Source organism: Rattus rattus, chromosome X, assembly GCF_011064425.1.
Source record: "Rattus rattus isolate New Zealand chromosome X, Rrattus_CSIRO_v1, whole genome shotgun sequence".
Taxonomy (NCBI): Eukaryota; Metazoa; Chordata; class Mammalia; order Rodentia; family Muridae; genus Rattus; species Rattus rattus.
Window position 1 is genome coordinate 127726841 of NC_046172.1, and position 20093 is coordinate 127746933.

Below are 20093 nucleotides of genomic sequence, written 5' to 3' on the forward strand. Positions count from 1 at the left end.
TGAGACTAGACGTTTAAAAGGAAGAAAAACATATCTTTAAAAGTACAGGAAAATGTCTAGCATCTGTAAAGCCATGGGTTCAATCTGGAGTGCTGAAGAAAAAAGAGACAGAAAAAGAAAGAGGAAATCAAAGAAGATTATGAGTTATTGTCAAGGCTCTGAGTGCAGCTAAAGATATATTTTGACAAGTTCCTACTTAGATGTTGTGTAATTTTCAACACTATATATCTCATTAACCAGAAGCCACTAATTAACAGATATGTGACATCCTGGATGTCTCAAAAAAGTTGACTAAATTTCCCCAGTCAGTAACTTAACTATCTCTTGTTACGGAATTGTATATCGGTGCTGGTTGAAATTCAAACTACAAACACAAAAATACCATATATTTACTTTAGCTAGGTTTTTAGTCTGATGTTTGGTACCTAGTACTATTATAGATATTTCACACATGCAAACACAAAGAACCACCAAACTAATGCTTGGAAAAAAGTCTAAAACCATCTACCTGTTAGAGATAATGAAATTAAAATATTTGGAGTTCAAGTGTCTTCTTGCATTGAATCGCTTTTTCATTTTGTACACACTTAACTGAGCATTTTTATTCAACTTGTGCCTGGACTCTCTAGTCTTTCCTCTTAGCATGTCGCCAGACTCTTTGTCAATACAATAATTCTTTCATGTGTATAGCTTTGGAGTAATTCATAAAATAGAATAGTCTGAATCATCATCTTTATCTAAAAGGGTTTAATTAGTTCGTCTCCTGTTCCTTTTCCCATTAATTATAGAGTTACAATTTACATTTGCAAGAAACCTAGTCGGAATGTTGGTTGGCATTTGCCATTGCAACACATTTAGAGATGATTTTTTCATATATATATATATATATATATATATATATATATCTTTATGTCATGAATACAACTTTCTTGTCATGTCCTGAAGACACTGTTTCACAACAGTCCTTCCTGACTTCTCTCTTTTATAACATTCCTTTCCTTCTTCTGGGTTGGCCACTGAGCCTTGGGAATAAGAGTATGCTGTAGATGCCCATTTAAGGCTGAATATTGCTTTGCGGACATTCTTGAGATGCATGTTTTTGTCCTCTACAGTTAATAATCTGATGAATCGAAGGGGAAAAATAAATAAGTACTCTACCACATTCATGAATGGATTTAAAACAGTAACATAAGTGAATTGATTGGTAAATATTAGCCCCTGTACACATTTACGCTCTTGTTGTATTGCAATACCAAAATTTGAAAACAAAGACTGAATTTTATAGTTCAATCCTTTATGGATTCACAGTTTGATTTAGCTGAGGAGTTTAAATCACACCTATAACTTTTTAAATTATTAATCATATAAGCCTCTTGAATGTCTTTATCATGTATGTATGGCACATATGTATATAAGCATCATGTGCATATACACATGTATATGCTAGTATACATGCCTGCATGTCTATGCATACACATGTGGACACCAGAGTTAGACATGGAATATCTTTTTCAGTCATTCTCAGCCTTGTTTCATTGGCATGTGTTTCTCGGTAAAGCTAGATAACACTGATGTAGCTAGACTGTCTGGCCAGAAAGCCCCGGGTATTCTCCTGCCTCTGCTTCCCTAGCACCAGAAGTACAAGCTTAAGGGGTAGGCATTATCATGCATTACTTTTATATGTAGGTGTTGAGAATCCAAAGTCAGACCTGAATGATTCATAGCAAGTGCTTTAGGAACTTAGTTGCCTCTGTAGTAGTCACACATAGCTTTATAGAATGCTGGTGCTTTTGTTTTGTAATTTTAAGTTTAAACCACACCAATGTTCTAAGGCACGTTGCAGTTTTTCTGTTTCTCTCACTTGTTGAATTAGCACAGAGCCTAGCCAAGTTTTTGCCAGCTACATAATATTCTTTGTGGGTTGCTTGCAAATTCCTTACCAAGTTCTGTTTGTTTGTCTTTTTTAAAATTTTTTATTATATATATCTTTAATTACATTTCAAATGTTATTCCCCTTCCCGGTTTCCTGTCCATAAGCCCCCATTCCCTCCCCTCCCCCTCCCCCATACGGGTATTCCCCCTATACATTCCTCTTACTGCCCCCCATATTCCCCTGCACTGAGGGATCCAACCTTAGCAGGACCAAGGGCTTCCCCTTCCACTGGTGCCCCAACAGGCTATTCTCTTCTACATATGCAGTTGGAGCCCTGGGTCAGTCCACATATAGTCTTTCCCTAGTGGTTTAGTTCCTGAAAGCTCTGGTTGGTTGGCATTGTTGTTTTTCTGGGTTGCAAGCTCCTTCACCTCTTTCAATACTTCCTTTAATTCCCCCCAAGGGGGTTCTCTTCTCAGTTCAGTGGTTTCTTGCTAGCATTGACCTCTGTATTGGACATGCTCTGGATGTGTCTCTCAGGAGAGATCTGTATCCAGTCCCTTTCCACATGCATTTTTTAGCTTCATCAACCTTGTCTAGATTGGGTGGCTGTATATATATGGGCCACATGTGTGTCAGGCTCTGAATGGCCATTCCTTGAGTTACTGTTCTAAACTTTGTTTCCATATCCCCTCCTATGAATATTTTCCCCCTTTTAAGAAGGAGTGGGAGCATCTGCATTTTGGTCATCCTTCTTGAGCTTCCTGTGGTCTGTAAATTACATCTTGGGCAATTTGAGCTTTTTGGCTAATATCCACTTATCAATGAGTGCATACCAAGTGTGTTTTTGTTTGATTGAGTTGCCTCACTCAGGATATTTTCTAGTTCATTCCACAGCTGAGTAATATTCCATTGTGTAGATGTACCACATTTTTTGAACCCATTCCTCTATTGAAGGGTGTCTGGGTTATTTCCAGCTTCTGGCTATTATAAATAAGGCTGCTATGAACATAGTGGAGCATGTGTCTTTGTTATATGTTGAAGCATCTTTTGGGTATATGCCCAAGAGAGGTATAGCTAGGTCCTCAGGTAGTAGACTGTCCAATTTTCTGAGGAACCTCCAGACTGATTTCCAGAATGGTTGTATCAGTCTGCAACCCCACCAACAATGGAGGAGTGTTCCTCTTTCTCCACATCCTCGCCAGCATCTGCTGTCACCTGAGTTTTTGATCTTAGTCATTCTGACTGGTGTGAGGTGCAATCTCAGGGTTGTTTTGATTTGCATTTTCCTGATGACTAAGGATGTCGAACATTTCTTTAGGTGCTTTTTGCCCATTCGATAATCCTCAGCTGAGAATGTTTTGTTTAGCTCTGTACCCCATTTTTTAATAGGGTGATTTGGCTTTCTGGAGTCTAACTTCTTGAGTTCTTTGTATATTTTGGATATTATCCCCCTATCAGATATTTGTCTTAAGATGGTTTTATAATGACTTTGTAGAAGTAGAAGGAAAGTAGAAGAAGAGATGGGAAAAGCAAGGAGCACTGGCAAGGGGTTGTGATGGACGGGTTGCAAGGGGTTGTGATGGACGGGTTGCTGCATGCTATCACTGGCAGGAAAGCTGTAGGCCAGTACCAAACCACTGGCTGACAACTGGCTTTTCAACAGGGGTTACAAAGTTACACACAACAGCCTGGATCTTGGACCTGAGAAACGTTTCTGTGTATGAGGACAGCCCTCTGTGAACTATTTATGTACTTCCAGCACAATCTTGTATTTGCCTGCTAGAACCTTCCCAGTGAGGGGTTTGACATTGTTCCTTTTGAATCTACTATTTGGTACTTTACTAAATTTATGGTTGGAAGTAAAAGTATTGATCTGGTTACTCCAGAGTTGGCATAGACTGAAAACAGAGATTTACAGAGGATTTGGAGATATTCACAGATAGTGAATTCTCATAGGGTTATTAAAAAGCTCTGGCGGCAATGAAAGGAATCAGGTGGATGCACTCTTTCCTCAGTGAGATAAAATGCCTTGCCAGATGTGAGTACTCTCAAAGATGTCAATGGGAGATTATTAATAAAAATATGTTCATAGTAAGGCCTACATGTGGTTGTCACATTTTATATTAAAAGTTTAAACAAACAAGCAAAAACCCTACAACAATGGCAAAATAAAAAAGGAAGAAAGAAAGGAAGGAAGGAAGGAAAGAAAGAAAGAAAAAAAGAAAGAAAGGAAGAAAGAGAGAGAAAGAAAGAAAGAAAGAATTCAAAAAGAAAAAATGTAGGATGAACAAACGGGACACATTTTTAGCAAACATTTGATATATTGCATCTCTACAACTACCATTTCCAGGAGTATAATAGCATGTATCTACTCCATACTTAGACAGTATCACAAGCATCTGCTTTCACCATGGGAGGAAGGGATTTTCTTTCCAGGTTTTGAAATAAGATTGAAGCTCTATAATATGCCTATGGGACCAAGTTGTCCATGCTCCTAATCCCAGGGGAGTGATCAGAAACTTTTCTTTCTCTCACTTTTCCTGCTTCCTCTTCCTTACCACTTTTAATATACGATACAAATGCTAGCTAATCCTTGTGATGCTTAAAGATTTTAGGGTAACAGGGATCTGAAAAAGAGGAGGGCCTGCCCAGGCATTCAGGACTACTCAGCTTCTTAGGGACTTGAAGTAATCAGAGGGGTTTTTGTGAATGAGTTTCACTTGGGGCTTCACAGGGGTTTGATGTTATTTCAGACTATGGTAAAGAATCTGGTGTTGTTGGTTACTTTTACTGGGGTGTCTGTAGGTTAGTGGAGGGCTGGGTGTTCAGCAGACTGACATCTTCTGATACTATTGGCAGTTTATTTTCATGTGAATGAAGCAAACCAGTTTCGTTTGGCACCTTGCTGCTGTGATTCTAAAATTGAAGCAATTGTTTCAGTGAAAAGACACTTCCGTGTAAACGGTGCTGGATAGAGTTTGTTCTGTACTTGTAGCCAGTGCTTTCTTTTTACTGAGCCCAGCAATAATGAGAGAGCAAAGCTACAGCCAAATTATTCACTTGAGGCTTCACTGCATGAAAATACATACTACTTCTCCTCCCATCCTCAGCAAGTGAGCCTTTGTTCCTTCGAAGCAGTGGTCATGAACTCCTCATTACCAATTTTTTTCTTAATGTGGTAAGTGTAAACTACAAGAAAGCTACCACATTTGAAAAGCTGCAGCAGCCCTTAGTAATGGAACACTAATACGTGGCAAAGCCTTGGACTGTGGATTGCAGGAAATGAATCTCTCTTCTCCCTTTGGCCTGCAGTCGCCATTCACTAATAATACCTTCTACTTACAGTCCAAGGTGGATTCCAAAAGGACAGCTCTGTTGCTGCCTCTGTACTGTGCAACAATGAGGTGGCCAACATAATAAACTCCATTTTGCACCTGTCAGTTTTTTCTAGTTTGAATGATAACATAAATTTTCATTATTTTAACATACATTCTGATTACTAGTATTCTACCTACTGCTAGCACAGTTGCACTCTGGTCCTAGGCCTATTCCATTCTGCTAGCTCTTCAATGCCTTCCAGTCAACACGTGATATTTTGAATGAATGAGACTAAATGTACATTATTCAGTAAACTGCTTGTAGAAAAGTGATTGAAGGTGTGTTGTTTCTTCTGTTGGTTTACCTGAACTGCACATAAGGTAGCAACTGGAGGGCAACCATAAAGAAGCCACTCATTCTATGAGCATATAGCACAGCATCCCACATAGAAAATGACTGCAAAGAAAGGGAAAGATGACAGGATAATTACAAAAGATTTGGGAAGTGGCTTCAGTCATTGTATTTTAAGTGCTAATCATTCAGCATAATTTTCAACAAAATAATAAAGGGAGAAGAGCTACACCCATGATAGTATTGGTGTAAAGACTAACAGTGGTAGCAGTACTTTGATGTCACTATTTGATTAAGAATGAAGAAGACAAGTTCTAGTTATCAATCCTCAGATATTTGAACTGACTACTGAGTAGAAACTATCTAACTAGATTCTTATTTGATCCTATTGCTTATAAAACTAGTTTCACAATGGCCAGTTCTTATATTTCCAACCCTTGAACTTGTGCAATTTTACCTTTAGCCCAGACACCAAACAATTCAGCATTGTATAGTCTAACAGCATTTCCTAGTGATGTGTGTAGTCTTCTATCGTGGCTACTTCAATATAACTTATACAGGGGTTCTGATAAGGGTTGAAGTTTACAATGCCAGCATCTGTCAGGAATATCAAACATCTTATCACAAAGTATTGTACTACTGCTTGCATTAGTGAGTAAGGATGATTAATGCCACCCGTTACGTCAGTATGTCATTTTCTACTCTATTATCATTGTCTATAGACAGGATTCTCTAAAGTGTATGAGGATAGAATGTGTAAGAACCAGTGGTCCAAAAGTAGTTACACAGACACTCAGGAGGCAGAGGTAGGCAGATCTGTGAGTTTGAGGCCAGCCTGGTCTCCAGAGAAGTTCCAGGATAGTCAGGGCTACACAGATAAATTTTGTCTTGAAAAACAAAAACAAAAAAAGGAAGTTTCACAGACTGCTTTTACTCCTTGTCACAAAAGTTCTTATTACATTCAGTGTAAGACTGATTTTATCAGCTAAAAGCATGGTCTGATTAAGCACACAATGTGTTGCTGGGGCACTGATGATCATGCTTCTCACATGGGAATTAGAATTAGTCTCTTTTCCTGTAGGATCATGGATTGAGGGCTGTTCGGATAATAGTAGCTTATATGAGCTACACATTTTCTGTGCACAGTTCTACAGCCAATGGGATTTCTTCCCCATATTTCCTGAAACACTTCCTAACCCTAAAGAGTTTGAATAAAGCCAAAAATGATTTATTTGAAGAAGTATTGCCAGAATTTTAGTAACAAGTTAGTGAGAGCATAAATTTGTTTTGACTTTTAAAATAATTAGTCTTCTTTTGTATGGTGCATTGCATTTGGTATGGTCTGTTGTTATGTCATGGTTGGGAAGCTGTGTTTTATGTAACCCTTGATTTTCTACTTCCTCTTGCCAGGATGCACAGAAATCAGGGCTCCAATCTCTGGAGGCTATCTTAAAATCACTGCTGAGGAATGTTCATTCAAACAAGTAGTACAATGTTCTGACCAGTAGAGAGCTTGGCAGAAATAGTTAAATAATCAAACCCAGGGGCGTCTGTGTTTCCATTGTTGTTGGATTTTCCAAAATTTGAGCAGCCAGACAAATTAAGAGGCAGTCTCACTAAGGGACAGGCTCTCCTCTTACAGCCTTCCCAACCCTGGTTCTGGAAGAATGATGAATTTGTATAGCCCAATTTGGTCATCTAATGTGTATAACACACACACACACACACACACACACACACACACACACACACACACACACACAGAGGGGGAGGAGGAGCAGATAGATACACTCAGTTACTTATTACACAGTCCTTTTACACATTGCTAACTATACGGAGATAGAGAATGGACAGCTGCTACATTGCAACTTTTCTTTCTTTCTTTCTTTCTTTCTTTTTCTTTCTTTCTTTCTTTCTTTCTTCCTTTCTATCTTTCTTTCTTCCTCCCTCCCTCCCTCCCTCCCTCCCTCCCTTCCTTCTCTCTTTTCTAGAAATTCCCTTTCCATTATTCAAGCTAGTGAACATTCTATCTTAAATGACATAGTGTTCATTCACTGCTTTCTAAGATAGACAATTCAATGGTTGGAGGACTCACATGATTGGATTTTCTCTCTTGGTTTGGACCAAAATTGTTCTACTGATGACTTTTTCTGACAGTAAAACAGAGGGACAGGGAGTCCTTGAGTGTGACAGCAACTTTCCTACCTCAGATATGTGCATAGCTTGGAGACCTAAAGTGTCTGACAAAAATCAAGGGCCACCAGAACTACTCCATGCCAGTAGCTCCTGGGATCTCTCCCTCTTAAACTTAAGAAAGAAAAGAAAGGACAAAATGAAGATGAGTTCTAAAAATAGTTTTATTATAAAATTACAGGTACGAGCTCAGGAAAAAGAAGGTAGAGGCCAGTGGAGCAAAACTACCAAGCTGCCAGTTAGGTTCTTTTTCTGGGATTTTAGTCATAACTGTTATGAGGTATGAGGATATGAGCTGGTCAGTCCAGTCAGTCTCAGAATTAGGAATCCTGGTGAGTCTTAATTTCAATTGAATCCTCTTGTACAGTTTCTAGGTAAGGCTAGTCATTTAGGTTGTGTAAAAGGAGAAGAAAGATATAAAGAAACCAGATTAGGAATGAATGTTACTTTCTGATATTCTTGGCCTCTGACCAAGAAAGAACCAAGACATTCCTGGTGCTGGGCCAAGGTACGAATTAGAGCTGCCTACTTATGGGATCCCTGCCCTAAAAGTGTAAAACCAGTTTCTATCTCCTGTTCTCATCCATAGGGGTAATGATCCTCCTGGTCCACAATGCAGATCCTGAACTTCTTTCTGTCAGTGTATTCCTCTGACAGCATCTAACTCTCTCTTGTATGTAGTACTCCTATGCTTCTGCAGAAATGGAAAATGTGGGATAATGCTCCAGTTTCAAACAGTTATGTTTTCATATGGTATCCAGCAAATTATTACCTTCTACATTGTAGAGTTGTAATAAATGTCACCCCTAAGAATAGTATGCATTCTCTCAACTTCCAAAATAGTTACAATTAAAATAAGGTAACAACTGAAATCTTTATGGGACTATGCCATGAATTATGGTGAAATTATATAGTCTTTTGCACTCATTTCATTTGCTGTAAATAAAATCGTTCAGTGTGCTTCACACCAGTGTTTCAAGATCACTCCTGATCTGATTACTCTTGTCCTAATATTTTGACTTTTTACATGCTCTTTTAAATTATTAATTTAACGATATAAGACTTTTAAAAGAACTTTCTTTAAAACATTGTGCTATTATTTGTTGTTATTAGGAAGCTGGTCAACCAGATGTAATGTGATTTTCTCTTGGGAGACAAAGATACAACTATTTATTTAATTAGAAACCATTGAAGTTATAGGGATTATGTGCAAAAGCACTGGAACTTAAAGGTAGCTACATCATCAAACAATCAATCTCTAGTACAGCCAACTCATGCTCATCTGTACCACTGAAGATGTATATCCTAGCATTTTCCCCATTACACACACACACACACACACACACACACACACACACACACACACACACACACACACACAAGACCATATGCAGCTGCAGTAAGAAGATGTGGGGAATAAGATCTCAGAGGAGAGTGCAGTGAATCTCCATGGTCCTTTGAGAAAATGTTGACAGTTCCATACCATTGCCCTAGGCCTAGCTGTGGGTTGTAGTAGTCTGTTTATCTCTTTGTAATGACCAATGGCCAGGGCCCTCTGTAGTTCACCTCAATAATTCTGCTTGAGGATGACATGGCACCCTGGGAAGAAATGGTATACCACACAGAGAAGAACCTTATGAAAAACCCGTGGAGACTTTCCTTCTAGGTTGAATTTGCTTATTTAAAAATCTGCTTTATTTCCTTCTACAGTGGTGCATACTAATGCAGTTTTCACATTTCTATCCTATTCTGCAAGACAATTATGTAACAATTGGTTTTCTAATGCCAAGATATACTATGTCAATACCAGTTTCCCACTCTCCTTGAAAGTATCATGTTTCTTGCAGGTTATCAGTGCACAAATTTGAGTTCCATGAGGTGAGAAAGGTCCTTGAGCTAATTGCTAATGGTATATGTTGCATGAAAGCTTTAATACAAGGCAAAGTTCACTTGTTCTGGAAAATGCAATGTCTATCCTGAGAATGGTCAGAGAAGAAAGATAATAGAACATCCTCTCATGTGCCCTGCTCTATGAGAAATCTCATGTTGAACAGCCAAATTCATGGACACTGATGAAGATGTCCCCTCTTATAGCAATGATCACCCAAAGCTTTCAACTTCTAGAAGATCCACTGGGAAACCTTTATTTCCTTAGCGCCTGCACATTTTGTGGCTGCCTTCTGGGGGTAGCATACTGAGAATGGAAACCTGGACTGGCCACAGTCTGTTAATGAATCCTCACCTTGGCAAGTACCTGGCTCTTGCCCTTGTGGGCCCTTTACAAGTGTACCCTAGCTCTTTGCATCATTTCCTGTGACTGATTCTAAGGTGGCTGCAGACAATGTGCTATTACTTCTGCCTCTCTCTCTACTAGGGACTGGCAGCTTCTGACAGACCAGTACCCAACTGATAACAGATTGGGGGCTGAGCAGAGATTTGGCTGTTGTCCTAAGGTTGAGTCCTTAGGATACCACTCCTGATAATCCCAAAGCCTTTGTCCCTTTCCTAATAGCCTAACTGCCCCTGGAGAACTGTCAAAGACCATGGATACAGAGCCTTAGTCATTTAGTTTCATGGTAAGATAGCACCTTCTGCCCACCACTACATATTTCTTTCTTTCAGGAGAGGAGCCCATTAACTCAAAAAAAGGCAATTGTGCCTGTCAAAATGAAGATCACTTTCACACAAACAGAGCATGCGGATAGCATTTTTTTCAGGCTTTCAAAATCTAATATCTGTGCAACCTTAGGCTGTGCTGACTTGTAAAGGTCATGATGTAAAATGTCACTTTTGGGGAGAAAAGTCCCTTAAAAGTAAAAAGGATACATAAACCCAAAACATCTCATGTGAGAGTAATTTAATTCTAAGTTCTTATGAAAAGAAACCTTTACTTTGGGGATTTATTTTATCTTAAAATACTCGGGTATTCATATTTACTACTCTTAATGGCAGGAATTTGTAAATGTCTCCACATTTGCATTGATTATATTTTTTGATATCTCAGTAAAAAGAAAAACTGGGCATGGGTACCTCTTTATCTCATGAGCTCTGAACAGAGCTTACATGGCCTGTTGAAAATACACACACACACACACACACACACACACACACACACACACACACACACACTGTTCTTCCTACAACCCCACAATGAAATGAAGTCTTTCCCATGTTTCATACAATGATTTCCTCCAGCTCCTGTTTCCTGGAAATTTTTACTAGAAGGAAAACTTTTCAGGAAAGGAACTTGGCTTGATCATATCTGTATAAGAGGGACCAATACATAATGTCTACTTATTAAAAGTTACTAAGGTGGAAGTAAAGAAGTGCAAACACTCTCATTTGGTTAGCATTATTGCAGTTGTGCTCCCCTCTTGCCTAATGTACATGATCCTACATATTGTTTCTTGAGTTGGGGAGGCAAAAGGACCAACTCGTACCTGCATACTAGGAATTAAAGAATCAAATCTGTAGACTATAAGGCTAAGGCAATATATACCAGTTATTTGAGATGGAACCTTCTCAAATAGCATGGGATACAATTGAGATAGGCAGAGCATAAAGAACAGCTAACACCATTTCTCATTGTGCCTACAGAGTACACAGCCTTCATGTCTTAACTGGGCAAAGCAGGGCTACCCGCAAGTTGTTCTAATTTCTTGGAGTCCTAGTCAAAGAGCCAAGATATGTCTAATGTGGTAGAAAATTGAGTATTTTGTGATTTTTTTTCCTGAATTTAACTTTGAAGTCTTGCCCGTTCAGAATGACAGAGTACTCATGAAATACATTCTCAAGTACTAAAAAGCAAAATATCAATATTTAGCTCTCTTTTTTCATCAACCATATTACTCTACATTATGAAGGGGAGATATATTTAGTGTAGTATGTCTTTGGAACTGACCACAAGCGTTCATTCCAATGAAGCATGAAATTTTAAGTAAGAACCTCATTTCTCAGAATATTGATTATCCTTAGGGATCTAGTAGATAGAAGAATATCTGTTTTGTCTCTCTGCAGGAGATGCAAAGGAGTCCAGAGGCTTAAAAAATGTCTTCTTTATGGAGGCCCAAGCAATCTTAAATACATACATTTATTTCTTATAAAGGGAAAGTGATACTTTGTTTGAGTATAGCTATTCAGCATTAGATCTAACGGCAAAACCTCTGACTTTCTTTGAGCAGGTGCTCACCTCTCGGTGCTGGATGGGCAAATGAACACTTGTGTAAGCATGCAAGGGCATTCTTATCTCAGGGGTAGTAAAAAACAGAACAATAGATTCATACTTTTCAGTTCTTAATAAAATGTATTATAGTCTGCTGTGAGCTTGAAACACATTACTTGTCTAACTTATTTTGAGAATTGAAAGAACGTATGCTGAAGTTTCATACTAAAGATAACTTTCAGAAAACTATATATATATTTGAACCACATTGCCCCCACTCTCACCAAATGTGCCTGTGGCAACATAGACTCAGTGAGCTGTTGCACGAAATTTCATGTTTTCAAATACAAAGAATCAGCTCAAATTGAAAGTGCCACAGTGTATATATACTTCTTTGTGGATTGTCCAACAGTGTGAAATATTCCACTGGTAATTCAAGATAATCTGATTCATAGCATATGGAGTAAAAATACAGCAAGGGGAAATGGTATGCCTGCGAAAAGTGATTTCCTTATTTGCAGTGCATGAAACACCTTTAGATAACACAAGGGAACCCCTGAAAAACAGTAGTAAAGGGGATAAAATATGTCTCTGATTAGCCTAGTTGATGAAAGGAGTTACCACTTCTTTCCTGGGATAAGGCTTACTGCCCTTTAGTGAACTTGTGTGTGTGTGTGTGTGTGTGTGTGTGTGTGTGTGTGTGTGTGTGTGTGTGAAATATAACACAATGATGTGCAATGTATTTGCCTTGTGGGATGATCAGCACACTTTAACTGAATCATCATCATCTCAAGCATTACTTTAACAATGTTTGGGTTTACTCCATATTAATAACATGTTATAATTCTATAAAATGAACTCCACATCTTCTTTCTCCTAACCAAAACAGCTTACACTTTGACAAAGCCTCTTGCATAATTTAAATGATTATTTTATAGAGACCAGCTGTAGTCAGGAAAACCACATACATTTTAAACAGATCAGTAAGTATTGTAAAAACACCAAGTAATTAGAATTCTTCCAAAAACTCTTATCACATAGAGTTACTTTGGGGCAAGTTTTGATGAATATATAAGTAGCATTTGTCATTTGTCATGAATGTTATCAACTGGATGCAAATGCCCAAGTCAAAACACTTGGAGACAGCCTATCTTTTAAGTAGGTTAAGCATCCCTTCTAAATCTTGTGTGCATGTTTAATGTATTTACCTCCCCCATTTTAAATAGTGCTGGGGAAAATTCTGTGTCAGCGCTTGTCAGAATAATACTTACAAATTCTGCTTCAGCAGAGCTGCTGGGAATGAAGCTGTGAAGTATCTCCTTGCATTACAGCTCTTCATACATCAAAGGCTCCTTTTGAACTGGGTAATTATAGGAGGGAAAAACATGTTTTAGTGCTACCTGAGAGTTCTTACTAATATTACCTTTGAAATGCCTAATTATGTTACCTGTAAAGGAAGACTTATGTAACTCACTTATTAAAAAAAGATATTCACTAACTAATCTTTGTATACCCCTCCCCAGCATCATTCTTTATTTCTACCATTACAATGATTTTTATATTTAGTGTTTATATATGAAAATGTTTGGCGAACTCTACACATGCTGACTCCCTCCTGTTTCACAAAGCTTCTCTCTAATGCTGGGATTGTGAGCATGCAGTTCAGTTATCCCTGTTCTTACGGTAAAGCATGTTGGCTATGAGCCCTAAGACTTGACCAAGATTTGAAGAGCATTCTTTTTCAAAAGAGTGTTTGAAAGAGCTGAGAAGGTGTGCCTGCTGATAACAGAGGACTGGAAGACTGGTGATTTTTTTTCTGTTTGGAGCCATGGACTTACAGATACACTGTATGATTGGCATGGAAGAAACCAAGGCAACAATTTCACAGTAACCTTCTCTGTGAGTGAAGGAATATTATTTAGCTGCCCCATCTGTGCAGAGGAAAATACAAAGCATGCACATCATCTTGTCACTCCCTGTTAGGCTGCATCGGTAGAAGATGAGTATCAGAGCAGATAGAATGAAGATGGTTAGGGGCTACCCTTCCTGGAACTCACATCATACCTGGAACAGGATACTAAGAAAAAAAGGCCTAGGCAGTCAGGAGTCCTGCCTTGGGAACATCTAAGATAGTGATAGAATTCAAAGCTGAAACTTTGGAAGAAAAGTTTAAAGTTTCTGGAAAGTAAATGAGCAGGCCAAAAATATCTCAACCTGGGGAAGAGACATACATACCACAAGGGAGCAAATAGACTTGCTGTTTGGCAGTGAAGGAAGAAGAACTGAGTTCCCCATGCCTCCAAATTATTCTCTCTAGGTAGAATTGTTTGTGAGACAGGTGTTTAGCTTCACAAGCAAAAGAGAAGATTCTGATCCAGATGTCTCCACATGAGCTAGATGACCTATTTCAAGCCATGATGAGCTCTCTCTCCCTCTCCCTTTTTCCTTCTCCTCCCTCTCTCCCTCTCTCTTCCTCCTTCCTTCCTTCCCTTTGTGTGTGTGTGTGTGTGTGTGTGTGTGTGTGTGTGTGTGTGTTCCATGGGCAACACATACCCAGATTAAAAACTAGATGACCTTTGTATTTTAGATAGTCTTCAATAACCAAGTAGAAAGAGAATGAGACCAAATGATGCTAACCCCCTCTAAAAAGAAGCCAACTAAGTAGGTATTCTTAAATAGTGCCAATGTCAGGAAGCATAATCTTTTTTAAAACAAATCCTTACATTTTGTACAAGAAAGGTGGTCTGCTTTTCCTCATAGAGCATGACACATTTGGAGCCTGCGTCTCTCACTGACATCCACATTACTGGAATCTCTAAGTAGAATAGATTTCCTCTCTCAAAGTATAATAGTTGTATTCTGCTCTTCTCCTTACAGTCATTGTATTCATTGAACCAATGTTCTAGTGGGATTTATGATTATAAAATAAAACTGATCTTCAGGTGCCTTAAAAATAATCTGAAGTTTCTGTTGTCCTCATAATGGTACCACATATTTAAAGAAGAGTCTTTATAACAACACATATCTCACTACTCAGGCCATACCTCTGTCCAAGTAAATGGTGCATAGAGCTAAGGAAACAGAGGGTCATCCCCTAAAGAAGATCAGATAAATAATCCACCATTCGACCTACAGTTTTGAATTTAAGAAAGCTATACTCTTCATTCATGTCATTTGATTTTAATTTTTCTGTTACCTTTCCAGTCCTTGCTTACTAACAGACTGATTCTACCAGAATATTACACAGACAGAACCTTTTCTTCTACAATTCTATTGTCAAGACATGAAATAATTTCTTTATCAGCTTCCAGTAACAATTTATCACCACTAGTTTGTGATTTGTTTTGGTTTTTTGTCACACATGCCTTAAAAACATATGGCTGTTCTCAGACATTACGCATAAAGAAAGAGAACTTGGAATTGTCAGCTCTAAGTGAGATGTCTTCATCAAATTCACACCCTTTGAGCTCAGGGAGCTCCACAGAAGAGGAAGCAGAAAGAGTATAAGACCCAGAGTGGATGGAGGACAGAGAACAGGTCCTCTAAATCAATGGAGAAAGCTCATATGAACTCACAGAGCCTGAGAAGCATGCACACTCACAGGGCTGGCATGGGCCTCCACCATGTCCTCTGTTTATATATTATGGCTTTCATTTAGTATTTTTATGGGATTCCTGAGTATTTGAACAAGTGTGTCTCTGATGGTTGTACCTTCTATTAGGCTCTTCCTTCTGCTGGTTTGCCTTGTCAAACTTTGATGTGAGGGTTTTGTTTTATCTTGATACCTTTTAGTTTGTTATGCTTTGTTATTATCTCTTAGAATCCTGTTCTCTCTCTCTCTCTCTCTCTCTCTCTCTCTCTCTCTCTCTCTCTCTTTCTCTCTCTCTCTTTTTGATGGGTACATTGAACTTTACTGATGGTATTCAAGAGAGTAGGGAGGGCTCCTTAAGCCCCTCCTGTTATTATGGCGGTCTGGGATGAAAATTTGTGAGGGAGATGCTCAGTGTTGGGGGTTGAGTTGAGACAGCAAATGACTCCTCAGCAACTGAGGGCCTCTCTCTTGCTCTCGGTGTCCTTGCTGGAGTACATAGTCCAGGGTTTCTTACTCCTTGGAGGCCATGTAGGCTTTGAGGTCCACCACCCTACTGCTGTATGTAACTGTATTCATTGTCATACTAGGAAATGAGCTTTACAATGTTGTCATTGGGAGCAATGCCAGCCCCAGCATCAAAGGTGGAAGAGTAGGGGAGTTACTGTTGAAGTCGCAGGAGACAACCTGGTCCTCAGTGTAACCCTGGATGCCCTTTAGTGGGCCCTCAGATTCCTGCTTCACCGCCTTCTTGATGTCACTATTCTTGGCGGGTTTCTCCAGGCAGCATGTCAGATACACAACAGATACATTGGGGGTAGGAACATGGAAGGCCATACCGGTGAGCTTCCCGTTCAGCTCTAGGTTGACCTTGCAGGGTGATGTTCTGGACTGCCCCATGGCCATCACTCCACAGCTTTCCATCTACAGTTTTCTGAGTGGCTGTGATGGCATGCAGTGTGGTCATGAGCCCTTCCATGACGCCAAAGTTGTCATGGATGACATTGTCTTCGGGGGATAAGCAGTTGGTACAGGATGCATTGCTGACAATCTTCAGTGAGTTATCATATTTCTCATGGTTCACAACAAAAACGAACATGGGGTATTGGACAAAGGGACAAAGATAATGACCCTTTTGGCCCCACTCTTCAAGTGGGCCCAGGCTTTCTCCATGGTAGTGTAGATGCCAGAAGACTCCACAACATATTCAGCATCAGCATCACTCCATTTGATGTTTGCCGGATCTTGCTCCTGGAAGGTGGTGATGGGCTTCCTGTTGATGACAAGCTTTCCATTCTCAGTCTTGACTGTGCTGTTAAATTTGCCATGAGTCATACTGCAACATGTAGACCATGTAGTTGATGTCAATGAAGGGGTCATTGATGGCAAGAATTTCCACTTTGCCAGATGCAGAGCAGAAGGCAGCCCTGGTAACCAGGAGCCCAATATGGCCAAATCCATTCACACCGACCTTCACCATCTTTTCTGTAGAACAACGCTGGCACTGCAGGAGTAGATGCGGCTGTCTCTGGAACAGGGAGGATCAGAAACAGACCTGTTATTTTCTAATGAGAGACAGAAAGGGAGTGGGTCTGAATGGGAGGGGAGAACAGGAAAAATTTGGAAGAGTAGAGAGAGGGAAAACTGTCATTAAGTTTGATTAAATGAGAAAAGAACCTCTTTTCAATAAAACGGGGAAAGATGTGGCTAATAAAATAATTTAATTTAAAAGAATATTTCTTCCTTCTATCCTTCCTTCCTCCCTCCTATTATCATTTACTTATTCTGAAATAATTTACTAAAGCCATAAAGTACACTTAAAGTTAGGAATGTAAAATAATACACTTAAACTATCCATGACAGTCCTAAAAAACTGGTAAGTCTTCGAAGTAAACATAAGGCTCTGGACAGTATACAGCTCTTCCTTGAGAACTTGAGGAAGTAGTTATCATGGAGGTAGAAATATTTAGAGAATAATTATGACTGAGTGGTGGCAAAGGACACAACAGAATACTGCCTATAGAAGCCTGGCACGATGAAGATAGAGTAATGAAGGGTGTTGTGATCCATACAGGTATGAATACCACAGTGGTTGAATTAGAGGTTTTAGAGGCTCAATTATAGAAGTAAACTCTAGGGAAATGAGTGCATTGCTGTGAAATGCTATGGAAGCTGTATAAGTAGTTTTTCTCTTTTTATTTAAAAAAAAACTTATTTCGCAGATGGAATGCTCATGTTTTTAACAGTATCTGTCATTTAAATTATTTCAATAGCCATTCTCTTTTGGATGAAATCAAAGTCAACCAGTAGCCCTCACGGCCCCAGGCTGGAGCATGATATTCATCTTTTTCATTCATGCTTCCCCAGTCTCATAGGTACCCTGGCTTGCATCATTCCTGTAGTCTCAACTCATCTTAAGCACTTCATATGGAATAAGTAATTCAATCCTCACTACCAACCAGAGATATTGGTAACTTGATCATGAGTAATTTACAGAGGAGAAAACTAAGGGGCATGCACATTAAGTAAGGTACTCCAGAGCTCCCACTAAGTGGGGGACTGTGGTGGGAATGTAAAAAAGAAGGAAAAGGAGAAAGAAGAGAAGGAAAAACTGAAAATATTAAAAATGGAGGTAACAAAAGGAAAAATATACAAAATTTAAGAAACATGGTATTTTTCTCCAGCCATGTTACAGATGCCTGATTGCAAAGTATATCTTCTTTTTCTTTTTTTGCGTGTCATCCTTGCACAGGGGCCATGCTAATCTTCTCTGTATCGTTCCAATTTTGTATATGTGCTGCCGAAGCAAGCACTTCTTTTTCTTTTTTTATTATTAATTTTATTTTTTCCAGTTCACCCATTGCTTCCATTCTTGTCCCTCTCCCACAGTTCCTCATTCCATTTTTCCTTCCTGCTGTCTCCAATAGGATGTTCCCCACCACAAACAGACCTCCCAGTGCCTGGGCCCTCAAGTCTCTCAAGAGTCAGGCACATCTTCTCCCATTGAGCCAGACCCTGCAGTCCTCTGCTATACATGTGTTAGGGGCTTGTATCAGCTCTTGGATGCTTCATGGTTGGTGGCTCAGTGTCTGAGAGACCCTGGGGTTGAGAGATCCAGGTTGGTTGAGACTGCTGGTCTTCCTATGGAGTAACCCTCCTCCTCAGCTTCTTCCAGCCTTTCCCTAATTCAACCCCAAGGGTCCCAGACTTCATTCCATTGGTTGGGGCGTAAGTATCAGTATCTGTCTCAGTCAGCTGATTGTTGAGCCTCTCAGGACCATGCTAGGCTCCTGTCTGTAAGTACATCATAGCATCAGTAATAGTGTCAGGCCTTGGAGTCTCCCCTTAAGTTAGATCCAAGTTGAGCAGGTCACTGGATCTCTTTTACCTTAGTCTCTTCTCCATTTTTTTCCCTGAAGTTCTTTTAGACAAGAGCAATTTCTGGGTCAGAGTTTTTTGACTGTGAGAGGGCAACCACATCTTTCCACTTAATGACTGGTCTTTCTGCTAGAGGTGAACTCTACTTCCCTCTCCCCACTGTTGGGCATTTCATCTAAGCTCCCTTTGAGTCCTGAGAGTCTCTCACCTCCCAGGCCTCTGGAACTTCTTGAGGGCTCCCTCACGTCCCACCCACTGAGGTTACATATTTCCACTCAGTAGGCTGGCCCTCAGGGTTTTTCTTCTATCTCCCCCATACCCAATCAAGTTCCCCCTTTTCCACTCCCTGCTCCTCTCTCTTACCCAGATCCCTTCCTCCCTCTGCATCCTGTGATTATTTTCCTCTCCCAAGTAGGATTGAAGCATCTTCACTTGGGCCCTTCTGCTTGTTAACCTTCTTGAGTTCTATAGATTGTATCCTGGGTATTCTGTACTTTTTTTGGCTAATATTCGCTTAGTGAGTACATACCATGCATGTTCTAAGACCAAGAATTGATAAATGGGGCCTCATGAAACTGAAAAATGAAAATAGACCCATATTTGTTACCTTGCTCAAAGCTCAGGTCCAAGTAGATCAAGGACCTCAACATAAAATCAGATACACTGAATTTAATAGAAGAGAAAGTGGGAAAGAGCCTTTAACTCACTGACACAGGGGAAAATTTCCTTAACAGAAATTCAATGGCTCATGTTCTAAAATAAAGAATTGATATATGGGACCCCATGAAGCTGGAAAGATTCTGTAAGGCAAAGGGCATAGTCAATAGGACAAATCAGCAACCTATGGTTCTGGAAAAAAATCAAGAGAGGGCTAATATCCAAAATATATAAAGAACTCAAGAGGCTAACCTCCAAAAACTAAACAACCCAATCAAAAAATAGGGTATAGAGCTAAACAAATAATTCACCACAGAGCAGTCTCGAATGGCTGAGAAACAACATAAGAAATGTTCAAAGTCCTTAGTTGTCAGAGAAATGCAAATCAAAATGACCCTGAGATTCTACCTTACACCAACCAAAATGGGTAAAATCAAAAACTCAGGTGACAACACATATTGGCAAGGATGTGGAGAAAGAGAAACACTCCTCCATTGTTGGTGGGATTGCAAATGGTACAACCACTCTGGAAATCAATCTGGAGTTTCCTCAGAAAATTGGAAATAGAC

At 39.5% G+C, this 20093-nt stretch overlaps 1 protein-coding gene and 1 non-coding gene across 3 annotated transcripts in view; one reads left to right on the top strand and one right to left on the bottom strand.

Moving 5' to 3' along the window:
• The window catches only part of LOC116888269 (AF4/FMR2 family member 2-like), a 173571-nt gene that overhangs the window by 146526 nt on the left and 6952 nt on the right, over positions 1-20093 (top strand). The gene's annotated exons all lie outside the window — the stretch shown is intronic.
• Positions 18196-18302, bottom strand: LOC116889579. The gene has a single exon (XR_004386495.1). It is a non-coding gene; the product is annotated as a U6 spliceosomal RNA (small nuclear RNA).